The sequence below is a fragment of the Desmodus rotundus genome, chromosome 5 (assembly GCF_022682495.2).
Source record: "Desmodus rotundus isolate HL8 chromosome 5, HLdesRot8A.1, whole genome shotgun sequence".
Taxonomy (NCBI): domain Eukaryota; kingdom Metazoa; phylum Chordata; class Mammalia; order Chiroptera; family Phyllostomidae; genus Desmodus; species Desmodus rotundus.
The window spans coordinates 32,359,570-32,384,931 of record NC_071391.1 but is presented as its reverse complement, the minus strand read 5'-3'; the positions used below and the strand labels follow the sequence as shown (position 1 = coordinate 32,384,931).

The following is a 25,362-nucleotide window of genomic DNA, read 5'->3' as shown; positions in this document are numbered from 1 at the left end:
CTTGTGGGGGTGCTCCGGTATTTCCGCTTAGTGAGATGCCCACTCTTACCTCTATGCCTTGGAATGCACTTTCTCTTCACTGAAAAAGCCCGCTCTTCCCCCCTCTTTCCCCCCCTTCCAAGTCACTGTTGAAATGTTACCTTCTCAGTGGAACCCTCCCTGCCTCTCTTGGGAAGACCTAGGTGCTCCCCTTTTCTGTTCTCACCTCTCCATTCAGTAGTCATTTATCGATACCTGTACCCCCACCTCACGCTGTGGTTTATAATCCCTGTGGCCTCTTTTTACTGAGTGCTTACTGTGTGCTGGGTACCGTGCCAAGCCCTGTGCATGACATCATTCATTTCTCACTATACCCTGTGAGCTAAACCCAGTCATCACCCCTCCTGCCCACGGGAAGAGCGGGACCTGGAGAGACTGAGTCACTTGTTCAAGGTCACACAGTTGGTAAGTGGCAGAAGCAGGCTTCAAACTGAGTTTGTCTCAAGTCCAGGACCAGCTTTTATTTAAACCATTAGGTGTACAACCTCTTATATGGACTTTCCTGTTTCCCGTGCTTAATACTCTATCTGGCACCAGGCAGATATTCAAGACATATTTCTTGGAAAAATAAATGAAAAGTCAGCTAGAGTTTGAGTATGTGTAAATAGCTCATTAAAAATCACCACAAAGCACCGGCTTTGGGATTGGGCTGCCTGGGCATGCCCCCCCCCCGACCCCCCCGCACTGGCTGCGTGATCTTGAGGAAGATACTTGGCTTCTCCATGCTTCGGTTTTCTCATCTGTAAAATGCACCAGCAACAGAACCCAACTCATAATATTGTTGTGATGGGTAAACAGGGCGTTCTTAGAAGAATACCTCGCACCCAGTGCACTGTGTTAGCTAGTATTATTATTATTGTTGTTGTTGTTGCTGCTGAGAATTTTAACAACCCGCAGTCTCACTGTTGCTTGTCTGGCCCTGACACCAGCCTGGTCCTAGCACCTGGCCTTCTGCCTTCTGCCCTGGCAGGCACTGTCTCTGTCGTGGTCATCTGCCTTCTAGGACAGAGGCCTGTCCACTCTTACAGCTCTCCCCGCTCCACCTGGAACTAGAATTCCAACCGAGCCTGTGCTGGCTACACACCCACCCCGATCACAAATGATTCTGTGCTTGGGTCTCTACCTGCATCTGCTTTCACTCTGAGATGTCCCTGATGCTGAGCCTTGGCCTGGGCTGCCAGGGCCACCTGTGCCTTGCTCCAGATCCCCCAGGATGATCCCTTTGGATGTCTGCTCTGAGCTTCACTGTTTAAAAAACCACTTCTCATGGGGCTTGCAGCACCCACAGAGGGGAAAGCAGGAGTGCGGAGCTTGGTTTGCTCCCACCTGCAGCTCAGGAGGCCCCTAGCTCCTGCCATACCCCACTGACAGAGGGAGCTAGTGCACTGTCAGGGCGCCTGCCTCAGCCTCTGATTTAACCCTTCTGTGCTTGGGCCCAGCTGAGCTGTGGCAGCACCAGCTGGGAAGATCCTGGCCCTTTAAGGTTTGGTGTAAGAGTCAGGCAAACCGATTCAGAAGCAGGGCCCGGCACAGGCTCTTTTGCCAGGAGAAAGAAGAAAGCGATCCAGGAAGTTAAATAAAATGGGAAAGCAAAAACAAACAAACAAACAAACAAACAAAAACAGACGGGAGCAGGAGTCAAGGCTGAAAAGGGTTTGAATTTGGAGAAAATCAATCTTGGCTGCATGTACTCGCCAGTCCCTTGGTTCATCAGACACTCGTGGCAACCTTGTGGAGAAGGTAGTCTCACTCCACTCTGTACAGGAGCTAACAGGCACTTGGAAGGGCCAAGGGCTGGTGTGAGGGCGGGTAAGTGGTCACTCTGGTCCTGCTCAGGTGCCCAAAGGAGAAGACAGGATGGAGCCTGGTCCTGGGCCTAGAAGAATGGACTCTCTCACTGCCCTGTGCCAGGGGACAGTTGGAAACCTGGGGCCCAGGGCGGGCTGTCCCCAGGGGTCCTCAGTCCAGGGTAGAATCCCTCAAAACGCTACTGGCTGGCCAGTTTGAGGTCACACACCGTAAGGCAACCATGGTCCTCTGGGAAAAGGGTGGATTTGGAGGCAGAGAGAACTGGTTGAAAGCTAAGTTCTGCCACCTTCTCCCCCCCAGGGCCGCGGGCCGGTGTCTGAACCTCTTGGAGCCTCAGTGTCTTCCTCTGGGACATGGGGTAACGACAGCTGCCTGCTGGAGGATGGTGGTAACGACCACTTTTGTGCTCTCTTCTTAGAATGCTTTTATTCCCTACGGTCTTCTCCTTACTTCATTCAGGTCTTTGTCCAAATATGTCCTCCTTAAAGACAATTCTATTTAAAGGCAAATCCCTTCGTCCACTCTTGTCCTCCAGTCACTCCCGACCCTGCTTAATTTTCCTCCCAAGCACTGCTCACCCCCTTGAAATGCTCTACCTTTGCTTATATTTTATTTTCTGTCTACCTTGGTAGAGCTTGCGCAGGAAGTTCGTCTTTTGCAGCAATGTGTCCCTAGAGCCTAGAACAACCTGGCATGTAACAGATGTTTATATGCATTTGGAGAATGAAAGAATGAATGAACGAACCAGCCCTTAACAGTCTGGGGTGCTCGGTGAGCCAGCTTTGCAGGAGTTTTTACGGTTCCCTGTCAGATCCGTGGCCTCCCCTCCTAAGCCTCCCGACTCTTCCCCGTTGGGCTCTTTCTGTGAACGGCCTCCTTAGCCACGCGGGATCCAAACCTTGTCATCACTTCTCATTCCTTCCTCCCACTAGCATACACATCCAACTAGCTGCCGATTTTGGTGACACTTAGCCTCCTGCATCAGCTCCTTTTCCTCTTCACTCTCACAACCACCCTCTGTCCAGACCGTCTTTGCCTCTCACCTAGACCACTGCCATTGCTTCCTACCTGGGCTGCCTGCAAGCAGGTTCTCTCCCACCAATCTGTCTCCACTGGGGGGGGGGCAGGGGGGCGGCACTCAGAGTGAGTTTCCTAATGGCCAGGTTTGATCATGTCTCTCCCATACTCAAAAACGAAAGACCAATCCCTTAGCTCAGCACCCAGTGCCCCCAGCAACTGTCTCTACCTTCCTACCCAGTTTTTTTTTTTGCAGCAGTGGGTATGGACTGCTTTCCGGTTTCTGCGCCTGGCCCCGGGACCCCCCACTGCCTAGTCTCTGCTCATGCTGTTTCTACTACTTGTAACATTTCCCCTCCTTTCTTCTACGGTACAAATCATTTAGACCCAGCTCAAACACGACCTGGCTTCTCCAAAGAAGCCATTCCTGATTTTGCAGAAGAATAAACTCTTTCTTCTCAACTCTTTCCAAGGGGCTATCAATCTCTCTTTCAGGGCAGGTCTTGGAAGAGGACAGGCAACGTGACAGAGAAGTGGGTGCAGAAGCTGGAGTCAGACGGTCTGAGCAGGGGCACAGCTCTCTGCTCTGAGACTTCTACAGTATGCCCCTGCGGGAAGTTAAACCCAGCCTTCACTTCCCCACCTATCAAATGGCAACAAACGGACAACTGACCTCCTGTGTGTGATGAGGATTAACTGACAGCATGTTAGAAATTCATAAATTGGATCACACTTAGGTGTGAAATACCTGATAAACAAAAGTTCGACTTCTCCCAGGGAGGCTGCATGAATGACTAAATCCAGGAACCCCTCAGTGGGGGAGGGATTTTGAGGAAGAGGGACTTTGAGACCCTAAAATCTCATGTCCTTGGGCAATCTGAAAAAGGGAGGAAGTGGAGGCTATAGCCATAAAACCGGGGCCCTAACTCTACCAATTCCCGAGCTTTTCCTACGCCCCAGGCACTGTGCTCAGCACCCTACATAAATGACCTCATCTCATTTTATTCCCTCACAGAGTAAGAGAAGAAAACCAGGCCCATGGCAGTTATATAAATAAGTGCCCCCCCTTCCCAAACAGTTCAGACTTGAAGGATATCCTGAAACTCTTCAATCCAATGATCTGACTTTTTTGGGTGGAGGAATCGAGACTCAGAGACGTCATGAGCATTTGCTGACACTGTCCAGTCAGTGAGGAGGAGACGGCCTGGAACCCAGACCCGTCACTCTTAGGCTGGGAGCCACTGCACTGCAAAAACCCTGGGGCCACCACGGAGATTCTGGACCACAGTGCCATGGAGGTGGGCCACTGCAGTTACCCGCCTGGCCGCCCTGGCTCTGACCCATGCATGCCGGGCTGCTCATCCCACTCAAGAAGGAAGCTCTTGAGACAAGAGCCTCAGGTCTCTAGAGAATGAACATTGTCCTCCTTGCCATCCCATGGAGTCTCCTCAAAGGTGACCGACTTAGTCCAGTCACCATCCAGCTTGCACTCCTTCACCTCATCTCTTGGGGCACCCTCTGTGGGCCAGTTCCGGGGACACCCAGCTGCCCTTGAGGGAGCCTTGCCCTGAGCTGTGTCACCAGAACCTGGGAAGGCTGCAACTCAGGCTTCCCCGGCAGCTTTGTCAGCAACACTCAACAGACAGGAAGGACCTGAGGACCTCCACAAAGGGGTGACGAAAGGGTCCTGGTTGGATTGAAGACCTAGGCCTTCACAGAGGAGGGAAGAGGGACTGGAAAGGCACACAGTCAGGTCCAGGTGGTGGGAGGGGATGACTCCTTGGATGCTGTATCACCTGGTCCAACTGAGGACACAGGCTCAGTGACTCCTGGGAGAACCAGGAGGAACATCCTGGTATCTGATCTCCCGTCCAGGACTGATTCATTCTTCCAAACTAAATCCCAAACCTGGAGAGCTTGCATAAGACAGCTCTCCTCGGAGGCCAAATGAGGCAAATGAAAGGCCAACCTTTCTTTCTTTCTTTTTTTTTCAGTAAGGATGGTAACAAATGAATGGTACTTGGAGCTCCAGGTCGGGGCGGGGCAGGAATTTCAAAGACTTTGCTGGTACACTCAGATGAATTTGGGGGTTCTGGAGCTTCAATGGGAATAGGATCAAACTGTATAGGGGGAAATGAGTTCAAAAGCCGGGGACCCTAGATTCTAATGCAGGCTTTGCCACTAACTCTCCCGTGACCTTGCTCAAACCATCTCACTGGGCCTCAGTTTCCCCATCTGTAATATGAGGGGGTTAAATGAGTTCCAAAGGTTCCTCTGGTCCTGACCCTCTAAGCCACATGATCCTTGGTGAGGTAGGTTCTCAGGACTCTGACCCAGGCAATCTGCAGGTTTTGCGGAAGCTTGGGCCTCATCTAGGAAAAAGGGGCATGCTGGGGGAGGGGAACGCACTGGGCTTTTATTTCGGTGGTGGTGGGAAGCGGGTGGTTAAGCTACTCGGTCCGGGGGTGGTGAAGCGAGGGGAAGGCTGGGAGTCTGGAGCTGCAGTTTACAAGCCAACAGGCTAGCGGCGTTTTCCAGTCTCCCCTTGGAGCTGCAGACCCTGGAGAGGCGATGCGGCCAACAGCCGCGCGCCAGCCTCGGCCGCAGAGGCTCGGACCCGGGACCACTATGCCGATCCCTCCCCGAAACCACGGCCGAGCTCCGTAGGGAGTGGTTGCTGCTCTTAGCCGGCTCCCCAGCGCCCGGCCTACCCCCTGGGTGGGGACCCCTCCCCCAGTCCGGGGGCGCCGGGAGCCCCATGGGGGCGTGGTGGGGGCGGGCGCCGGCTTTGCTGCCCTAGGGGCTAGAGGAGGTTTCAGTTGCGAGGCCGCCCGGGAAGGACCCCACGCCCTCCGCCTTCCGGCTCCCCACACAAAGGCGCCGAGGGAAACGGCACACTTACCGGCCAGAGCGGGCTCCGGGCGCCGGCGAGCGGGCGGGCAGGCTGGCTGGCGGGAGGATATGCGCGCGCGAGTGTGCGTGTATCTGCGTGTGTCCCTGTAAGTGTCTGCGCGAGTGTGTATGTGTGTGACGGGGGCCGTGCCGAGCTCTGTGCGTCTGCGTGTGCGGGGGCGTCCATCCGTCGGTCTGTCCGCCCGACGCTTCGTCCCCTGCTCCGTGCGAGCTCCTTCGCCGGACCGCCGCACCAAATGCACCCAAGCTGCGGAGTCGCGGGCGCTGCCGCCGGGTGGGTTCGGCACCCCCAACCCAGCCCCGGCTCCGCCCCGCCTCCGGGCGGGCTTGCGGCGCTCCCAAGAATTGCGCAGGGCTAGCGGGGCTGGCAGGCGGGGAGCTCCATCGGCGTCCAGGGCCCGAGTGGGGCCGGATCTCAGACCCTTAATCCCTGACCCAGATCTCGGGAGCCCCCTCTCCCGGATTCAGCTCTCGGAGTCCTTGCAGGCACCGCCCACGCGCTGAGGTTGCCTGGACAGGGAGGGCGGGGTAGCGCAAGCACCGCATCCATTTCATTCATGATTTTCTCCTCTCCGGAGCCCTGGGCCCGGGCTGCGCCGCCAGGGCTACCGCCAGAGGGATCACGACGGATCCGTGCGCACCGAAACCTGTGGGGGACGGACAGGCAGACAGATGGGAGTAGGGGAACAGTGAGACAAAGGGGTATGGGGTGAAGGGCTAGGTTTGCACGGGGGGGGGGTGCGTGGCGCTCCCCACAGGATGCTTACAAGATTCTCACACCTGTACAGGCGGAGAGGTTGCACACCGGGGCGCACACAATACCGTAAGCCCAGGACCCCCCTCCAGGGCTGGGAGGGGGCACCCTCCTGTCCACCCTTCTTTTCAATCTCTGGGGAGCAAGACAGCCCTCAGCCAGTTCTGCCCTCTTTTGACGTGTTGCGGGGCGCGCACCTGCCTTGGCTTTTTCCTGGGCACCAGGGGCCGCACTCGCAAAGGGCTGCCCATAATCCCACATTCCCCAGGCTGACATGCTGCCGGCCCGGCCCGAGGTTCCAATGTTTTTTGTTTTTTGAGGTTTTTTTTTTTTTGTTTTTTTTTTTGAAGCGTTGGGCCGCACACAGTGCGGGGATCCGGAGCTCCATTTTAACAGGGGGAAACGTCCAGCCACCATCCTCTTTTGCCGGGTTGTTCGCATAGCCTCCTAACAAGTCTCCAAGCTTCCACCCTTGGCTCCTTGAAGTTGAGCCTCTGCACAGCAGTCAGAGCCGTCTTTTTAAAACGTAAGTCAGAAAACGGTGCTAGAAATTCTACAATGCTCTGCATTTCAGCCAAGTGAAAGCTCAAGCTTCTATAAAGGCCTTTAAGGCCTCTCACAAGGTGGCTCCCTTTTAACTTTCTAATTTTCTTACCACCTCAGTCACACTAGCCTCTTTAATGCATTACTGACTTGGTGACCACCCTGTGGCCTCAGGACCTTTGCACTGCTATTTTCTCTGCCTGAAAACTTCCCCCAGGTAGTCTTGCTTTTTTAACCTATTAAATGTGTCACTTCGAAGAGGCTTTCTGTGACCATCCTATTTTAAATTACAGGACTATCCCCACCTCCAATTTTCTCCATGGTAGTCAGGATCTTTATTTTGTGCTCCCTGGTCCTCAGGCTCATGGCCCTTGGCTACCAGCTCTCTTCTCAGTCCTCCAGCTACCCAGCCCTCTTGACTTAACAGGCTTCTGTTCTCTAAACAAACTCCACATGTCTAGCTTTTGTTCATACTGTGCTTGCAGTCTGGAATGCCTTCCCCCCATTCCCCCTGCCCCCATGCCTTACCTAATTTTTAAGGTCCAGTTCAAATACCTCCTCCTCCATGGAGCCTTCCTCATCTTCCCAGGGACGCTCGGCCCTCATTCCGTTTGCTATAATGGCAGTTCCTTGCTTTTACCCCCAAGTGTACTATGAACTCCTGGGATAGGGCTGGATCTTCTCTCTCCCCAGTTCTCAGCACAGAAGGGACTAGCAGTACATGTTTGTGGATCAAGGGCAGTGAATGGGAGGCCCTGGCCTGGGCATGGGTTAGTCTTTTTACCTAGGAGGGGCATAGAGCTCAGCTAAATCTTGTTATTCCTGGGTAGTTTCCTGCGGGGCTAGGGGAAGGGTCGAATGTCACATAGCCAGGCCAGGATGCTCCACCTGTGTGGCTGTGTGGGCAGGTGGGTCAGGTGGTGCTCAGGGACACTCTCTCCCACCCTGAGAGTGTCTTCTTTGCCATTCTATTAAGGTTAGACAATCTGTCCTGAGCTCGAGGGAGTTTTCCCTCACTGGCCAAGATGGCAGCAGGGGGAGGTTCTTACACTGAGTACTGGAAAGCTAGAAATATCAATGGATAGGGCCCCGAGGGCGAAAAGCTAGCAAGAAAATTGGATAGGGAAAAAAGCTCTCCCCTCCCCCCACCTTCTGGTACCATACTGGGGGTGGGACCAGGCGAAGGCACATATGCCATAGAAGTCAAAATGGCACGAGGGGAGGTAGGGGACCAATGAAGTTGTCAGTCTAGCCTGGGGAAAGAAGGGATTGGTTGGGAGGTGGACCCACCTGAAGCATGCAAAAGTTTGGAAAATTGGTCATTTTGAGAAAGCACCAGGCCTGCCCCACACCCAAACTAATATTATCCCAGGGGAATAAGCAAGTGTGCGCTCTCTCTCTCTCTCTCTCTCTCTCTCTCTCTATCTCTCTCTCTCTCTCGACCTGGACTTCCACCATGTACTCACCTGTTTTTTCCATGGCTACGTGGCCTAAGTGGCAATGTGGCCCATGGCCTCCAGGAAGGAGTCTTTCTTTCTCTCTCTTGTCCACCTGGTGATGCACAGGTTGGTGTGTTTGCGTGCTCTCTCACCTGGAAGCATGTGACTATCTGGCCCCAGCAGCTGCATGGCCCATGGCCATGCAAGTTCCACAGGCAGTCCCCAGTGAGGAGCCTGAAATGAATAGCAGCCAGGAATAAGCCAAGCTACCTAGGTGGGGACTATAACCATTTAGTAGCTGCCTGTGGGCTCCAAAGGACTGTGTGTTAAATTGGAGCAGGAACTCTGGACACTGGCTTTTGTCTTGGTCTTGCTAAGGAGATGGGCTTTGATATAGGAGTCTGCCGTTCTCCCAGGCAGCACAGCACCTGAATGAAACCTCTTTCCTTTTGCACCAGCATCTGCCTCATGAGTTTGGCTTTTGCAGCAACAGGCAGCCAAACCTCCTTCTTTTTATTTTTTATTTTTGCTCAGTTACAGTTCAGCTGGCATAAGGCCGATTTGCCCCAGACAGCGTCAGTGTAACGATAGCAGCTACCATACATGCATGCTGACTGTGTGCCAGGCAGTGTTTTGTGTGTTTTCCAGGTACTGCTTTATTTAATCTTCACGGCAACTTTGGGAGGTAGGCGTTTGATTACAATATCCCTATTTTCAGTAGGGGAACAAGAAAGAATAAGTGATTTACCCAAGGTCCTCCTATTGATATGTGAGGGGTGTGTGTTTCAAATTCAGATGTAGCTAATTTCAAAACTTAGGGAGCAGGGATGCCTTAAAGGGAAGGCCCTGGGGGCTGGTGGAGGTGAGGGGTGGGGCTTAGGGAGCCTCATTGAGGTCAGCCTGGCCTACGTGCTTGCTGAACTCAGCTCTGGACTCACAGACAAATGGTGCTCCAGGAGGGCCTGGAGCTCACGGGTTTCCGTCAGTTGTGCTGGTGGTGTTCTGTGGTGGAAGCTGGTGCTTGCCTTTCATGAAGTCCATTCCAGAAGGCCAGAGCTGCCTCTCAAACGTTCCTAGCTGTGTGCTCTGGGTTCAAGCCCAGTTCCAGCTGCCAGATGTGGACAACAATGCCCATCTCAAAGGGTTATGGTGAAGAAGAAGCGTGATGAAATACCTAGGAGGTAGGAAGAGCTCAGAAATGGCCTTTCCCCATTATGTCTTGTAGGGAGTTTCTATCACAGAGGGCTGTACCTAAACTTGTCCCCTCAGGTGCCTGCCCCGCATGCCCTCTTTTGAAGAGTTCCTATTCCCATAGTCCTTTGAGTGTTGCCCCGGGGTGCAGGCAAGGAAGGGAAGTGTAACACGGACTGAGAACTTTACCGATGCACTCTGCATATCGCTTTCCTCCATTCTGTCCTTTCATCTGCACAAGCACCTTAGGGGCGGTACTGTTTTTACTGACAAGGGAACCGGGGCCCAGAGAGGTCCAAGGACTTCCCCGTGGCCACCTCGCTCACTGATTAATGGCCATAATGAGACTCTCACCTACGTCTGACTGCACTGAGGCAGCACCTGGTTTCTGAACCCCGTCACCATGGAAAGCAGCCCCATCGAGTTCCTTTCTCTTCTCTGACGGGGAAGAAGGAGAGTTCTCTGAAACCCCTGGCGATGAAGTAGTCCTGAGGTTGAGAGGATTTAGGCTTATTGGCTCATTTTGTGTGACTCCTTTACCCTCTACTGATGGAGGGAGGGAGAGGGTTTGGGGAAGAGGAAGGTGGTGTAGTAACCAGAATTCTCGCTGGGGTGTGTTGATGGACGGTGAGGGATTAGAGTCGGTATCTTTTGCTTTTGGTCTCACTTGCAATTCAGCCTGTTGTAATGAAATGTTTTGCTTCAGTGAAAATATTCCTCTAGATTTTTATTTATTTAGTTAGTTATTTATAACTCACCCCAATCCACAAAGGGTTTGAAGTAGCTTACCACGAGAGCAAGAACCATAAAACAAGGTTAAAATATCAGTAAGGATAGAAACTGAGGACCAAGGAAACTACATAAACTGAGAGACAAGACCAAAGCTGAATAATTATAGCTGATTTTTACTGAGTTCTTGTGTGCAAAGGAATTTATGTACATTCTTTCTTTTGATTCTTAAAAGAGCCCTGTAAGGAAGGGGCTGTTGTTAGGTTCATTCTGGGGTACAGGGACCTGAGACTCAGAGAGGTTAAATATGATTCCCAGAGTCACGTAAGTAGTAAATGGTAGAGCCAGCATTTGAATCCACTTGGATTTTGGAACCCATGGCCTTACCCACTGTCTTGTCCTGCCTCTTCAAGAGACAAAAGACCACAGATTTGCAGACCACAGGGGCCTCTAGAAGTCTGAGCTTCACATTTGGTTCTGATCTTCTTGGATGCAAAAAACGGAAGGAAAAAAGTCGTTTACATAGAGCCGATGCCCTCCCCTCCTTCAAGTCTTTGCTGAAGCATCACTTGGTCAAGAGACAGACCTACCCTGACCACTCCTTAATTACCACTGGAGCCCGCCTCTTCCTGCTCCCCTCAGCAGTCTCAGTTCTGCTACGGCGGATTTTACCTTCTACCATACTGGGTAATTTCTAAACTACTGTATTTTGCTGTGTATAATGTGCACCCCCATTTTGGCCCAAACTTTCAGGAAAAAAGCCTTTTATTTTCATTAATTCAATTATTTATATCTAAAACCTGTTATCATATTCCAGGGTATTATTTTGCATATGGATACCGTATTGCTTTCTAGAATTACACTTAACACAGAAGCATAAATACATGAATTAAAAACATTTATGTAGATATGGAATCAGGACTACCCATGCATAGTGCACCCATGTATAATTTTTCTCTCAAAGTTTTGGGCAAAAAGTGTGCACGATACGTGGCAAAATACGGTATATTATATATAACATAAGATATTCTGTAATACATTCTACGTTACTAAATTTATTTAGGAATCAGAAATTAGGTAATTTATCTACTTCGTGTGTCCACTGTTCGGCTGCCGGACTTCTTCCACCAGAACACGAGGTGCACAGTGGCAGCTGTCTGTTCGATGTGACCCACGTGTCAGGCATACTGCCTGGTAGGTAGTAGGCACTCAATAAATTTGTGTTGAACACTTGAGTGGTTATTTCAGAGAGGAAGAAACGGACGTATCTAAAGTGACAAGGTAGGGTGCTTGCCTTCTACTAGCTCACATTTTCTTTTCCTTTCCTCTTCCTTCTTTCTTTTTCACCGTCTCATTTCTGTGAAGAATTTGAGGTAGCTCTAGCACTTAGCTCTCAGAGAAAGTCTTTGGGAGAGTTTTCTGAGGTGGGACCTGAGCGAGGGTCCCCGTGGCCGGTGTTGTGTCAGAGCGCATAAACGAGATTCAGGAAGCTGATTTTGGTGGTGTCCTCACACCACAATCGGCAAAGGCAATCCTTTTCCTGTGGCCTAGAAATAGTGTCCAAGTCCTAGTCTCAAGGATTTGGGACTTGGAGTGGATGCTATAGGGATGGAGATGGGAAGATAGAAAGCAGAGCTTTTGTGTGAGCCAATTGATTTAAAGGCAGAGGACATCCTTGTGTTCCTGAGAGTTCATCTCTGGAGTCATATTTCCTGGCCGCAAGCCTGAAGAGTGAAAAGCCAAGGACATCAGCAAGGTTTGTCAGGAGAAAACTGGAGCTGAGACCAATTGCTGGGCTGTAGGTGGGCGGGGGTGGGAGGGAGGTGTGATGTGATCTTGCTGTAGGAGCTCACCGCAGATCCGGAGCAAGCCTCTGGGGGCTGCAGACACCAGCCTGTCAGCTCAAGGTGAAGGCCAAGGGCACCTGGCTGCTGATCCCAGGAAGCAATATCAGAAATACTTGTCTCAGGAGGAGTGGGAGTCAGAAGTTAGTCTCCCCCGTGGTCACTGCTGTGGGCTCCTGCAAAGCAGTCATTGAACTGATAATCAGCCTACTGTGAGGTAGCCACTGTTGCCGAAGCCGGATGCACATTAGAGAGCAAGAGGGTGTCTCTTTTCTCATGGAGCTTATAGTCTAGGGGGGACACGCTGCCAATGAGCCAGGTTAAAACAGTGACTAAAAGTATTTCAGACAGCGGTTAGTGCAGTGAAGAAAGAGAAAAGGGGGTGGGGCGGTGAGAGAAGGTGGAGAGGGGCCCCTTTTGGTTGGGTGTTCAGAGATGGCCTCTCAGGGAACGGAACATTTGAACAGGGCCTTGAGTGACTAGAAGGAGCCAGCCATGCCGAGTAGGGAGAGAGCTCCCAGGCAGAACTTTCTTGTCTAGGCACAGCAGGAAGGCAGAGTGAGAGAGGAGGTGGGAGAGGCAGGCAGGAGCCAGGCTGCATGGGGCCTTGAAGGCTGTGGCTAAGTTTTATTCTAATGTACTCAGAAGCTATGGGAGGTCTGTAAGTGGGGAGAGCAATCACATCCGGACTTGAACTGTGGGGACCCTAGAGAGCAGCAGCATCCTAGAAGTGCCGGGAATCTCAGCTCTTCTGCTTTCAAAGGGCCCCGAGAGGCTGCGCAGCCCAGTGCGTCCCAGAATACCCACACCAGAAACTTGGGGTGGAAATCAGACTCCAGAAGGGCTCTGGTTGGCTTGCAACCAATTCAAATTAGTTGCCATTGTTAAAAAAACAACTAGGACATTTCAAGTACAAATCCATATTAAATAAGATCTGGTAACTTCAGGCTCAGAAGCCTGCATGAGAGTGGCCAATGAGCTGGTAGCAGTTACTCCCTCGAGGCAGGGCATGTCCAGTTTGCCACAGTCCCCACGTGTACCTCCAGTACCGAGGGCATGTGTTATTCACCACTTGTCAAGATGCTTGCCCTGCTGTTTTTCTGGAAGGGGAAGGTCACATACTTCCTGTAACATATCTGAAATATCTCTTCTCTGACCCAGCTTGTTCCATTTCCCTGGCCTGTGAAAGCATTTGAGTTATGACCTTATCTCTCCCCCTCTGTGAACTGCACATTCCTCATTTGTGAAAAAGTGTGGTATTTGAATGCGGTGATTCCAAGGCCCTTTCTAGTTCTGGCTTCCAAGCCTCTCCGAGTCTGCGCTTCAGAAATGAGTTGTGCTATAGACAATGCTTAATTGTTCTGCAGATGGTTTTTGAGGGATTGCTCACCCTTGATGCTTTTGCCCTTGAATTGTGATTTATCAGAGTGCTTGGAAGAAAAATGACTTTTGTTTTGGGAGCTTATCCTTCATCTTTTGATTTTGGGAAGAAACGAGTACTTCAGACAATGCAGCAAAGCTGCAGTTGCTAGGAGGAGAGCTGCGTGCAGCAGAGGCTGTTTGGAGACAAGGCCAACGGAAAACTCTTGTCTTGTCCTTTCCCTTCCCTTCCCTTCCCTTGGCTTTTCTCTCTCTGCTCTTTTGAGCAAAGACACCATAGTCAATAACCCCTTCTAAAAGATCAGTCTTAATCTCCGGTAGAGTTTAGGTTGCTCTGAATTCGAAGGGTTATTTCTGAAGAACACCCCCATCAGCCAAACTATTCTCAGTGACGTGACCTCCTGGGTTTTAATTTTGGCTCTGCCACTAGATAGTCATTGGACCTTAGGTGAGTAAGTTATTTTCCTCTGGGCCTCAGCTTCCCCTTCTGTAAAGTAGAAGGGCAGAGGGAGTGCTCGTGTGCTCTCTTGTGTAGTTCCTTCCAGCCCTAACATTTCAGAAGGATTTAGAGAATAAAGCAGCATCAACCAGTAAAATCTCCATGACTCTCCTTCCATTTCAGCAAGGCCCTGGAGCCCCTTCCCCTTGGAGCCACACCATTTCCCCGTAGGTCTTTGGCTTGCTCTCCTCTGGCTATTTAATTAGCGGTAAATGTGGAATTTCTGTCCACCCTTCTCAGTAGATGTTACGTGCCCTGGGTATCTGCCTTGCCAGGTAATCTTACTTTTAGCAGTGTTCCTTTGTTGTAGAAAGGGCCGGCAACAGGACCTAAAAGTCTGATTATTTATTGTTCAAGTCCAGTATCCCTGCTGGTCCCCAGCCTCAGGGATGATTTAAGCAACAAGTGCGCCCCCTGGTGACCTATATAAAAATTGCAGAGACTCAGCCATTCAACAAATACTATTCATTGTTTAAATCCTGCTGCCTAACCCTTGAGAAAGGATAAAAGAAATGTGCATAAATGTCGTGTAAAGTAATATACAGACTACAGATGGAAAGGTTATTGTCTTAAAGCTTGTATTTCCACTCCCAGAGCCAACTTTTGCCTATTTGGCATGTCCACCTCTTGCCCCTCAGTTCTTTTTAAATTAAAAAAAAAAAAGATTCTAGAGAAAGAGGAAAAGAGAGAGAGAGAGGGAGGGAAACATCGATCTGTTGCCTCTTGCATGTGCTCTGACTGGGGGGCAAACCCACAACCCAGGCATGTGCTCTGACCTGGAATCAAACCCTCAGCCTTTCAGTTTGCAGGATGACACCCAACCAACTGAGCCACCCCAGCCAGGACTTGCCCCTCCATTCTTGATGTAGCAATCGGGGTAGAGCAGCAACTCTCTGCCTTTTTCATCTCATGGCACATGTAAACTAATTACTGAAATTATCCTTTCTCCTAAGATGTCAATTATCTGCAAATTAATAGATTCAAAACAATCACAGTCAAAATTTCATCAGTATTTTTATAGCTGTTTGAGAAGTTTTTTCCTAAAATTTGTATAGAAATGTAAAAAAACTTAGGTAGCTAAAATAATCCTGAGGCAGAAAAACAAAATGGGAGGATATGTACTACCTGATAGACTTAGCACAAAGCCACAGTCGTCACGGCAGGGGGCGCGGTTTAAAGAATACACCAGCGATCGACACGCTTACTTCGTAAAGGGCTAGATGGTAAATAGTTTCATTTTGTAACAGCTACTCAGCTCTGCTGTTGTAGCACGAAAGTAGCCACAAACAATAAGTAAACAGGCATGGTTATTTTTCAATAAAACTTTATTTATAAAAACAGGCAGAGAGCCGGATTTGGCCCATAGGCTGACTCCTGGAATCGATTGATAGAGCAGATCAGAATGTACAGAAATATATCCATGTTTATAAGGATAGTTTTTGACACAAGAGCTAAATGATTCAACCAGGGACGGGGGGGGGGGGGTGATGTCTTTTCAACAGGGTGCTGGAGAACTGGATAATTGTGTGGGAAAAAAAATAAGCCTTCTCCCCTCCCTCAAACTCTGCACAAAAATGAATTTGAAATGGTTCATACATCTAAAAGTAATTTTGCTTTTTTTCTAGAAAGCAAAAATTATAATACTGTTAGGAGAAAACGTTGGAGAATACCTTTGTTTCCTTGGGAGTAGGCAAAGGTTTCCTAGAACGCATAAAGCACTAACCATAAAAGAAAAAAAAATCTGATTTCACAAAAAACAAAAGCTTCTGCCCATCCGAAGATACTTTAAAAATGAATAGGCAAGTCCCAGACTGGAAAAAAGTATTTGCAATGCATATATCTGACAAAGGATTTTTATTTAGAACATATGAAGAACTCCAACAAATCCATGTTAAGAGATGAACAACCCAGTGAAAAAGGGTGGCAAACTTGAACAGGCACTTCAAAAAACCAGCCAATGCACAGGAAAAGATGTACCCTCTTTTAGGGGAAAAGTTGGGATGTTTCAGGTATATGGAATAGGTACACCACATTTAGGAGAGGGGTGACTGCTTTATTAGCTTTATTTGGAATTATTGTGGTTTAATGAGGTGCTTATGGGTGCCAAGTTGACAAGGGGTAGACCGTGATGTGTTTGAAAGTGTCATCTTGTCAACTTTGGCTAGGCTGAACTATGTTTCCCAGAATTCCTTTCCTTTCCATGCATGTTTCCGGTTAAGGGGTGCATGAAGAGACAATTTGCAGTGTTCCGGCCAAGATGGAGGTGTAGGTAGAAACCCTTCGCTTCCTTGCACAACCAAATGGAGGATAACAATGAATCTAAAACCAATAAACAACCGGAAGCACCAGAAAAATCAAACTGCATGGAACTCTGACAATCAAGGAATTAAAGAAAAAATCAACCAGAACAACCAGACCGGTAAGAAAAACCACGGTAGGGCAGCGGATGGTGCGAGTGGGGCGGGTGGGGCTGGCTAAAGGTGAAACTGAGACTCAGAGCTGGCTGTGGACTGGGGAGGGGTGTTGCCACAGTGGGAGAAACTCCCAGTCTCCCATGAGAGTACGAGAGTCCATTGAAAAGTGCACCGAGCAGGCAAGCGGCACTGTTCCCTCTGGCCCGTCCCCCACAGGCAGCGCTGCGGGGCAGCAAGGAGGGTTGCCCCACCTGGGTGAATACCTAAGGCCCCACCCCCTACAGCTTCTCAGGGGCCCCCAGCAAAGTAATATGGCCCAAATGAGAGGACAGAGCAAAGCCTCAGAAAGAGAACTAAGCAATGAGGAGAGAGCCAGCCTATCTGACGGAGAATTTAAAGCCCTGGTAATCAAAATGCTCACAGAACTGGCCGAGCTTGGTTGAAAAATGAGAAAACAGCTGAAATATACCCAAAATGAAATAAAGCAAAATATTTAGGGAACCAACAGTGACAGGAAGGAAACCAGGACTCAAAGCAACGATTTGGAACAAAAGGAAAAAATAAACATTCAACCGGATCAGAACGAAGAAACAAGAATTCAAAAAAGTGAAGAGAGTCTTACAAACCTCTGGGACAACCTGAAACGTTCCAGTATCCGAATTACAGGGGTGCTAGAAGATGGAGAACACCAGCAAGAAATTGAAAACTTATTTGAACAAATAATGAAGGAGAACTTCCCCAATCTGGCGAAGGAAATAGACTTCTAGGAAGTACAGGAAGCTCAGAGTCTCAAAGAAGTTGGACCCAAAGAGGAACACACCCAGGTACATCTTCATTAAGTTACCCAAGATTAAAGATAAAGAGAGAATCCTAAAAGCAGCAAGAGGAAGGGAGAGAGTTACCTACAAAGGAGTTCCCATAAGACTGTCAGCTGATTTCTCAAAAGAAACCTTGCAGGCAAGAAGGAGCTGGAAAGGAGTATTCCAAGTCATGAAAGGCAAGGCCCTACATCCAAGATCACTCTATCCAGCAAAGCTTTCATAAAGCTTTGGGCAGATAAAGTGCTTCCCAGATACGGTCAAGTTCAAGGAGTTCATCATCACCAAGCCCTTATTATATGAAATGTTAAAGGGACTTATCTAAGAAAAAGAAGGTCAAAACTATGAACAGTAAAATGACAACAAACTCACAACTATCAACAACTGAACCTAAAAGAAAAGAAAAACAACAGAAACAAAAACTAAGCAAACAACTAAAACAGGAACAGAATCAGAAAAATGGACATCACACAGAGGGAGTTCAGTAGGGAGGGGGAAAGGAGGAATAGGGTGGAAAAGGTACAGGGAAGAAGCAGCATAATTAGTAGGCATGAAATAGACAGGGAGAGATAAAAAATGGTATAGGAAACAGGACTCAAAGAATTTACATGTACAACCCATGGACATGAACAAAGAGGGGAGGAATGCTGGAGGGTTGGGGGGACAGGGTGGAGGGGGATAAAGGGAAAAATTGGGAAAACTGTAATAGCATAATCAATAAAAAATACTTTAAAAAAAGAAGGCATTGCTATGAATTTATAGAACTATTCCCCCAACAATGGAATTGGAACTGAAACATAAACTGTATAATCCCAGAAGATCTTGTTATTATTAAAGAAAATATTAAAAATAACTAACCTGAAAAAAAGAGACAATTTGCACAAGATTTGGTGGTTGGAAATGAAGCAGCAGCTGTACTGTTTTTGTGCATGGAGGATTAGTGCAAGGGCACCAGGGGGCTCATGCACACTCCTCGCACTGGTGTGAGGCGGCAGCTGGGTCTGGAGCTGCTCCTCCTTCCCTTGGAGTCTCCTTTGTTGTCTCTGACTCCGGACCAGGTGTGTGTTTAACTTCACGATGAGGGCCACCAACTTCTGAAGAACTCTCCTAGCATCAAAATGCAGGCCCTGAGAGAGACCGGCATGAACTCTGGTCAGTTATCCTGGGTTTTAACCCGTGCTCCTGGGTTCTTGTTTGCCCTGCTGATGTCAAGCCCTAGAATCAGACAAGCAGCAGCCTTACAGAGACAGTTTAAGCACATGTGAGTATATACGTATATATGTATATCATCTCCTTACGCTATATATGTTTTACACAGTTATATGTGTACACTGCTATCAGTACTACTTCTCTGACTGAACCCTGCTTGAGAGAGAATCACTACGTGAAACTGCTTCCTGAGGTCTCCTTGGCTTCCGGGGGAAGGCTCCCTCCACTTTTCTCCACCTCAGCCTTGTCCTCCGAAGCCTTCTGGAGAACCAATCTGAGGGGCTGCCGCAGCTGCCGCTGCTGCCTCAAGGAGCCGACAAAAAAGTAAGTGATGGGGTTGGCACTGCTGCTAAGACTAGACGGGACAAACCCAGACAGTGTCAGAAAGTATGAAAACGTCTTACTGCAAAGTTCCTGAACCCAGTAACACAGAAACCACTTGCAGCCAAAAGGCAGGCCACAGAGGAGGAAGACCAGCACGGCCAGCAGGATGGCCACGTGGAGCCTGGTGGGCAGCACCCGCTGGGAGCCGCACAGCAGCCTGGTCAGCAGAACCAGGCTGGATCCCGAGAGAAGCACACGTAATAAAATCAGCCAGGCGACAATGATGAAATCAAACGCCCGACGCCAAGTGTCGTCACAAGTCCTCATCAGGAAGCCACAGTAGCTCCCTTCCAGGATGCTCAGCAGCAGGGACAGGGCCCGGAGCAGGGCACACGTGACAGCTGACGTGTGTCTGGGGCGGTGGTAGCGGTACCAAATGGGCCACAGGGTGGCCAGGCAGTGCTCCGCCCTAATGGCGCTGAGAAAGCTCGGGCCTGCGATGTAGGCAAAGATGGACGCGGTGATGGGTGTGGAGGTGCAACAGGAGTGCTCCATGAATGACCGCAGGGAATACACACCTGGCAGCAGAGGCAGAGGAAGTCGCTCCTGCCAGGTTGAGGCTGTGGACGGAGAAGGCGTTTGTCCTCAGGCAGAATCCCAGGAGACAGCTCACAGCTGCGTTTCCTGCTAGCCCGACCTGGGCAATGATGATGGTCAGCCCGTCTAGGGTCAGGGTTGCCTTGCCGCATGTAGGAAGAGCCTAGTCACTTCTATTCGTTGGTGTGAGTTTGGTCCCCCAGGCTGTGACAGTCGTGTCTTTGCTCAGAAACCCTGCAGTGGTGACCCTCAGAAACACAAACAAAACAGACAAGATTTGAGCACCTGGTATGACCACTGACTCTCAGAGTCACCATGCTGTGTGGCTGTTACTGCCCCGTGTTGCAGAGGAGGGAAATGGAGGCTTCCAGAGATTAAGACCCTTACTGAAGGCCACACAGCCCCGGAGTCTTGGAACCTGGGTTCAAACCCCACTCTCTCTGACTCTGGACCCCGGGCTCCCTCAACTGCCACACGGGCCCTCTGCTGACATGTGCATGTTCTGCAGTCCCGTCATGCCCACCCCTCCCGGCTCCCGCTCACTGTCCACAGGTAATGCCATGTCCCCAGACTTTTCTGAAGAAGGAGATCAATATCTGGGATTGAGTCTGTGAGACCAGAGGAGGGCCCAAGTATTCCTTCTGTCCCGGGCTGGGATTTCCTCTTCAGCTGCATGAAGCCAGAAGGACACAGAGGACCGCAGTCCACCTTCATGGATGCTGGGCCCATTCACCAGGGAGAAAGGCCATGAAGGGAATGTGACCTCCTGCTAGGACAGGTGTGAGTATGGCCAGGACAGGTGGCCTCAGAAGGGCCCAGTGTGTCAGCTCTATGAAGACAGAAACACTTTTTGTCCCTTGTGCCCTAGCTGTGCGAGGCACGCAGTATGCTCTCAAGAGATACTTATTCAGTGAAAGAATAAACAAATGGGGACCATAATGACAATGGAAGGTTTGAGTTAAAAAAAAAAAAAGTGAGGACACAACTAAAGGTGTTAAAACACACGTGAAATGGATGAAGAAAATTTCACTCATCGTAATTCTTTTTCTGGAAGGTCTGTGTGCATTCAGAAGAGTGACCTATGCGTGCCCCAAACACTTACCCCCTGACCACTGGTGTGCATTTGGAGTGAGGCCGCGACAAGGCTTTGCTGAGCGCCTGGAACCACTTCGGTGTTCCCATGGGGGAAAGACTGGGGGCTGAGCTGAGTACAGGGCAGGAAGCGAGGGTAAGGTCTGAGTGCCACTGGAAAGAGACACTTCAGGTTTAGAAATAACTGGGGGGGGGAGGCTCTGAAGTGGGGCAGTGTGGTGTGTGCATTGTAAACCCACTCTACTCCTCCCAGGAGATACTTCGCGGGGTTTGCTTGGCTGAGCAAAGTGTTTCTGTGAGGGGCGTCTGTGAGGGGAAACGGGCAAGTGCGGGGCTTGCAATGTGGAGAGGTGCTCGTGCAAATGTCAAGTGGGCCAAGAGGACCCGCTCACCTGTGAGGGCCTATTAGCAGTCGATTGGGCGTGTATCAGGTATTGCTCTGTAATCCTCTCAAGGCCCCTTTGAGGCGAGAACGAGTATTATCCCCATTTTACAGAGGGTGAAACTGATTCACAAAAAGGATGTGTTTTTGCCTGTGGTCTCACAGAGTATGGATATGAACCCAGCAGGGCTCCCTCAGGGTCCACCCTTCTACCCAGCCCTGCAGACCTGCTACTATGGCAGTATTGATTACTCCCGGACAGGGAGAAGGCAGAGGAGTAATTCCCAAGTTAAATTCAAGGTGGCAGTCAAAGTCGTGGATAAAAAAAAAATCTAACATAAGCAAACTCCAGAAATACAGAGAGGAAGAGATGTCAATGAAATAGGGAACAAGAAGTGGGTGGAAGCCAATTAGGAGCAGACAGCAGAATCCAGGAGCCCTTTCCTGCCTTGGAAAGGAAGCCATTGCTCCAAAATCCAGAGGACTCCCATGGCCAGGAGGCCCCCATGTGGAAAAAAGAAAAGGCATCCTCCCCCCCCCCCGGGCCTAGGGAGGAATCAAGTACACAACCGTCCATCGTGAGTTCTCTTAGAGGGACAAGCTCCCAGAGCTCTGACTGGTTAGAAAAGGGTGTGGGAGGAAAACTAGAGCCTCTGCTATCCCCACTCAGAAAACGTAACAGTAAGTCCGTTCGCTAGCGTGTCAGGGGTGTCATCCCAGTCAAACTGGACACTTCCCTAGGACTGGGTTGGGCCCGTTCACTGTTGTTCCCAGCATTTAGCACATGTCCTGTGAAGACTGTCGGTTGTAATATCTTCCTTCAAAATGGAGAAGAGGAGGCCTAAAGCGTCCGAGGGGTTGTCTCACCGTGAGGGCTCACCGTGACGAGGGGCCCACCAGCAGTCCTGGAGCCCTGCCCCAGGCTTTCCCTCTGTTCTCCGCTACGTGGTTCACGATCTCCGAGGGGCTCCCGAAAAATCTCTATGTGACCTCAGAATGTGAGGGACAAGCAGGGGGTGCAGAGATCCCCCCCCGATATTCATTCTCCTCATCCTTCACATAATAATTCTGAGAGTTTTAAGACCAGAGAAAGGACCCTATTTTCCAACTTCCTTATTACTTACTGATGGCGCCCTGTGACAGGCACTGGCCAGTGGGTGGCGAGCAGAAGTGTTGTACACAATCTCGGGCCAGGCTTCCCCTTCCCTTCTTTCTCTGTCTGGGAGCCACAGAGGGCCGCGGGCACGAGGGCACCTGTCCAGGGACAGGGAGACGCAAGTTGGAAGGAATGCTTGTGTCTGAGTGCCTTGCAGCTCTCAGTCCAGGGCGAATAAACTTCTCTCTTGTTCAAGTCTTTATTACAACAGCTCTCTATTAGAGGAACCAGTCTTAGACTCTAGCTCAGGGGTGTCAAACTCATTTTCACCGGGGGCCACATCAACTTCGCGGTTGCCTTCAAAGGGCTGAACGTAATTTCAACTCCTTAACTGTTAAGGAGTAGTTACATTTATACAGTCCTAAAATTATTTTAGCCCTTTGAAGGCAACCTCGAGGTTGATGTGGCCCCTGGTGAAAATGAGTTTGACACTCCTGCTCTAACCCATAAAAAATATGTTTTCCTTTTAAAATTACATTCCAGTGGCAAGGCATTTTCTTTTTTTATGAATGTGGGTGACTGCGTCATAAAAGTGAACTGGAGAGAGAAAGAAGGTGGGCACCGAAAGACAGATGAACTCCGGGGGAGATGAGATGAGAAACGATTCGATGACATCGAGACAGAGAAAAACCCAGGACGCAGAAAAGAGTGGAGTGTGCATTTGCCCCGAGGACCTCTTTTTCAGCCTTCTCCACCCTGTTCGGCATCCCAAGAAGCTGGCCCCTGCGCACCTCGTCGGTGGGATCCTGTTGGGGTTTCTGGTTAAACTGAGCTGCCAGGAGACTGGAGGGCAGGGAGGGAGAGATTTGCACTTTTCATCTCCTGGCTCCCTCCCTGCTGGGTGGTGTGTTGGCAGCGGCCCTACTGCTCCACCAGGCTGGTGGTCCTCTCCTACTATGATATGGCTCTGCTTTCTCTGTGTACTTGCTCCTTCTCTGGTCCCTTTAAGCCTCAGGATGGGAACAGTGCTCCACTATTGCTTGCCTCAGGGTGCTTCACTATGCATTGATTGCCATTTTCCCTTAACCCTGCTCAATGGTCCCTCATGAAAACTCCTCATTTATCCCAGTTTGGGCTGTTTACACGTGGGACTCTGCCAGATCCACAAGAGAAAAGCATTTTGAAAGCAATGAAAACTGGGTTAATAGGAGATTTTGCCCTGGGAAGCAATGCTTACATTTTACCTTGCTCCCTAAATTAATGTAAGGGGCAACGCTCCTTCCATGACAACAGACCTGAATGGTTGGAATGAAGGGGGTGCGGGCTATGGGGAGATGGAGCAGAAGAGAGAAAGGTTCCGGTTGACCCCATCTGCCTCTCTGACCGGTGGAGCTGCTGCGTGCACAGGTGCTAGCGGGCAGCTTCGAGTCTCCTGCCTCTTCCTGAAGGGGGCACCACAGTTCCTGCACGTGCACCCAAAGTGGAATGGCGGGGATAGGAACTTACAGCAAAATCTGTAACTGGCTTTGAACCTAAGTCAGGTCTGGGTATGTATTCTTACCTTTCTTCCATTCTTCTGGTCATAGGTGGAGAGCTGACCTGTGTGAAGGGGAGAGCCTTTCTGGGATTGAGTGATGCCAGAAGACACTTCTCTGTCCTCTGAATCGGGAGAAGTGTGCAGGAGATGGTGTGAAAGCTGGTGACCGAGCAAGGTTTATCAAGATCTTGTAATTTCCTGTGCAGGGAGTGTGGGCCAGTAGGAGGCCAGAGCTGTCTGAGATGTGACTCCTTACCAAGATGTTTCTCATCATTTGCCCCCTTGCATTCACGTGTCAGCCGCTCCCATCCTTCCCCTATGTGGTCATCCTCTCGGTAAGTAACCGCTGTTGCGGAGCCTGTAGTTGACAACGGTGAGCAATGCCAAGCAATGCGAGTTTGCACTGTGACGCTTTAAAACTGGAGAGTAAAGTGAAAGTTCACCATGGCCTAAACCCGCTTTTTTGCTTGTTAGTTTTAATTCTCACAGTAGTACGCATTCATCTGTATAATTTTTTCCCAACTGATAGAGAAGTGTGTACAAGGAAACAGTCTCCCTGAATCCCGTTCTCCAGAGGGCACCCATTCTTATTTCCTATATTATTGTTAGCTCTGAACCCTAAACTTAAAATTACATTTATCAGCATTAAGAAGTGGATCAGTTGACTTCCCTTATAAAACCTAAGGGCTTCAGCATACACAACAGATTCTTCTTTTTGCCTCTTCCACTTTATATAATTTTAAAATGTATTTTTGTTTGGTATAAATATTAAAAATTTAACTCCTATATTTCCCTTTCATGTGCCTCATGCTAGTCAAAGTAACTTGTTATTTTTTAAAATGTCATTTGAATTGGAAACTGTTTCAAATATTCAGAAAGTTCTTCAATGGGCTGAATTGTGTCCCTCCCCCCCAAATTTGTAAGCTGAAGTCCTAACTCCCAGCATCTCACACTAGGGCTCTTGGGAGATGGTCTTCAAAGAGGTAATGAAATTAAAATGAGGTTGTCATGGTGGGCGGGCACTTATCTGACGTGACTGGCGTCCTTGTGAGCAGGTTAGGACGCAGATGCGAGCAGGGAGGAAGACCCTGTGAGGACCAGGAAGAAGGTGCCCTCTGTAAGCCCAGAAGAGAGGCCTCGCAGCATACCAACACCTGGACCTTGGAGTGCGAGTCTCCAGAACTGTGAGAAAATAAATTCTTGTTGTTGAAGCCACCCAGCTGTGGCACTTTGTTATGGCAGCCCTGGGAAACTGGTAGAGACCACGGTGGCCCAGGCCTTATTCCAGGCGATGGAATGTCAGTGTGGAAAACAACCTAAGCTAGAGCGTGGCCTTTGGCGCTTATCCTGGAAGGTCTGGATGCTCTCCCTCGGACGGTGAGTACAGACGGAGGGGAGAGGGAGTCTGCAGGGCCTTCGCTCACTAGGAGTCGGGAGGCGGAGTTGGAGTCAGAAAGCCATATGCAGGGGAACTGACCAGTGAAGCAGAAGTCTCAGAACTAGACCCCAATGCATATGGAATTCAGTATATGATTTAAAAAATGTACGTTAGCGTAGTGGGTGCAACGTGAACTATTCTGTGAATGGAATTGGGATAACGGATGGTCATCCAAAATAAAGTTTCAAACTAAAGTTGAAAACACACTTTATATACGATGTTAGGATGAATCCATATGTAATCCAAATACTTAAAAATGAATATTGAAGATGTACTAGTTCCTGGGGAAACCATAGGG

The 25,362-nt window shown here is 49.7% G+C and overlaps 1 protein-coding gene and 1 pseudogene across 1 annotated transcript in view; both read right to left on the bottom strand.

Moving 5' to 3' along the window:
* The window catches only part of PTPN5 (protein tyrosine phosphatase non-receptor type 5), a 49,146-nt gene extending 43,299 nt beyond the window's left edge, over positions 1–5,847 (bottom strand). The window contains exon 1 of the mRNA XM_045194155.3: positions 5,768–5,847. The gene's annotated coding sequence lies outside the window, so the exon portion shown is untranslated. The remainder of the gene's footprint in view (positions 1–5,767) is intronic.
* A 12,922-nt stretch (positions 5,848–18,769) lies between these two features.
* Positions 18,770–23,661, bottom strand: LOC112303482 (mas-related G-protein coupled receptor member X1-like; annotated as a pseudogene).
* Between the last annotated feature and the right edge of the window lie 1,701 nt (positions 23,662–25,362).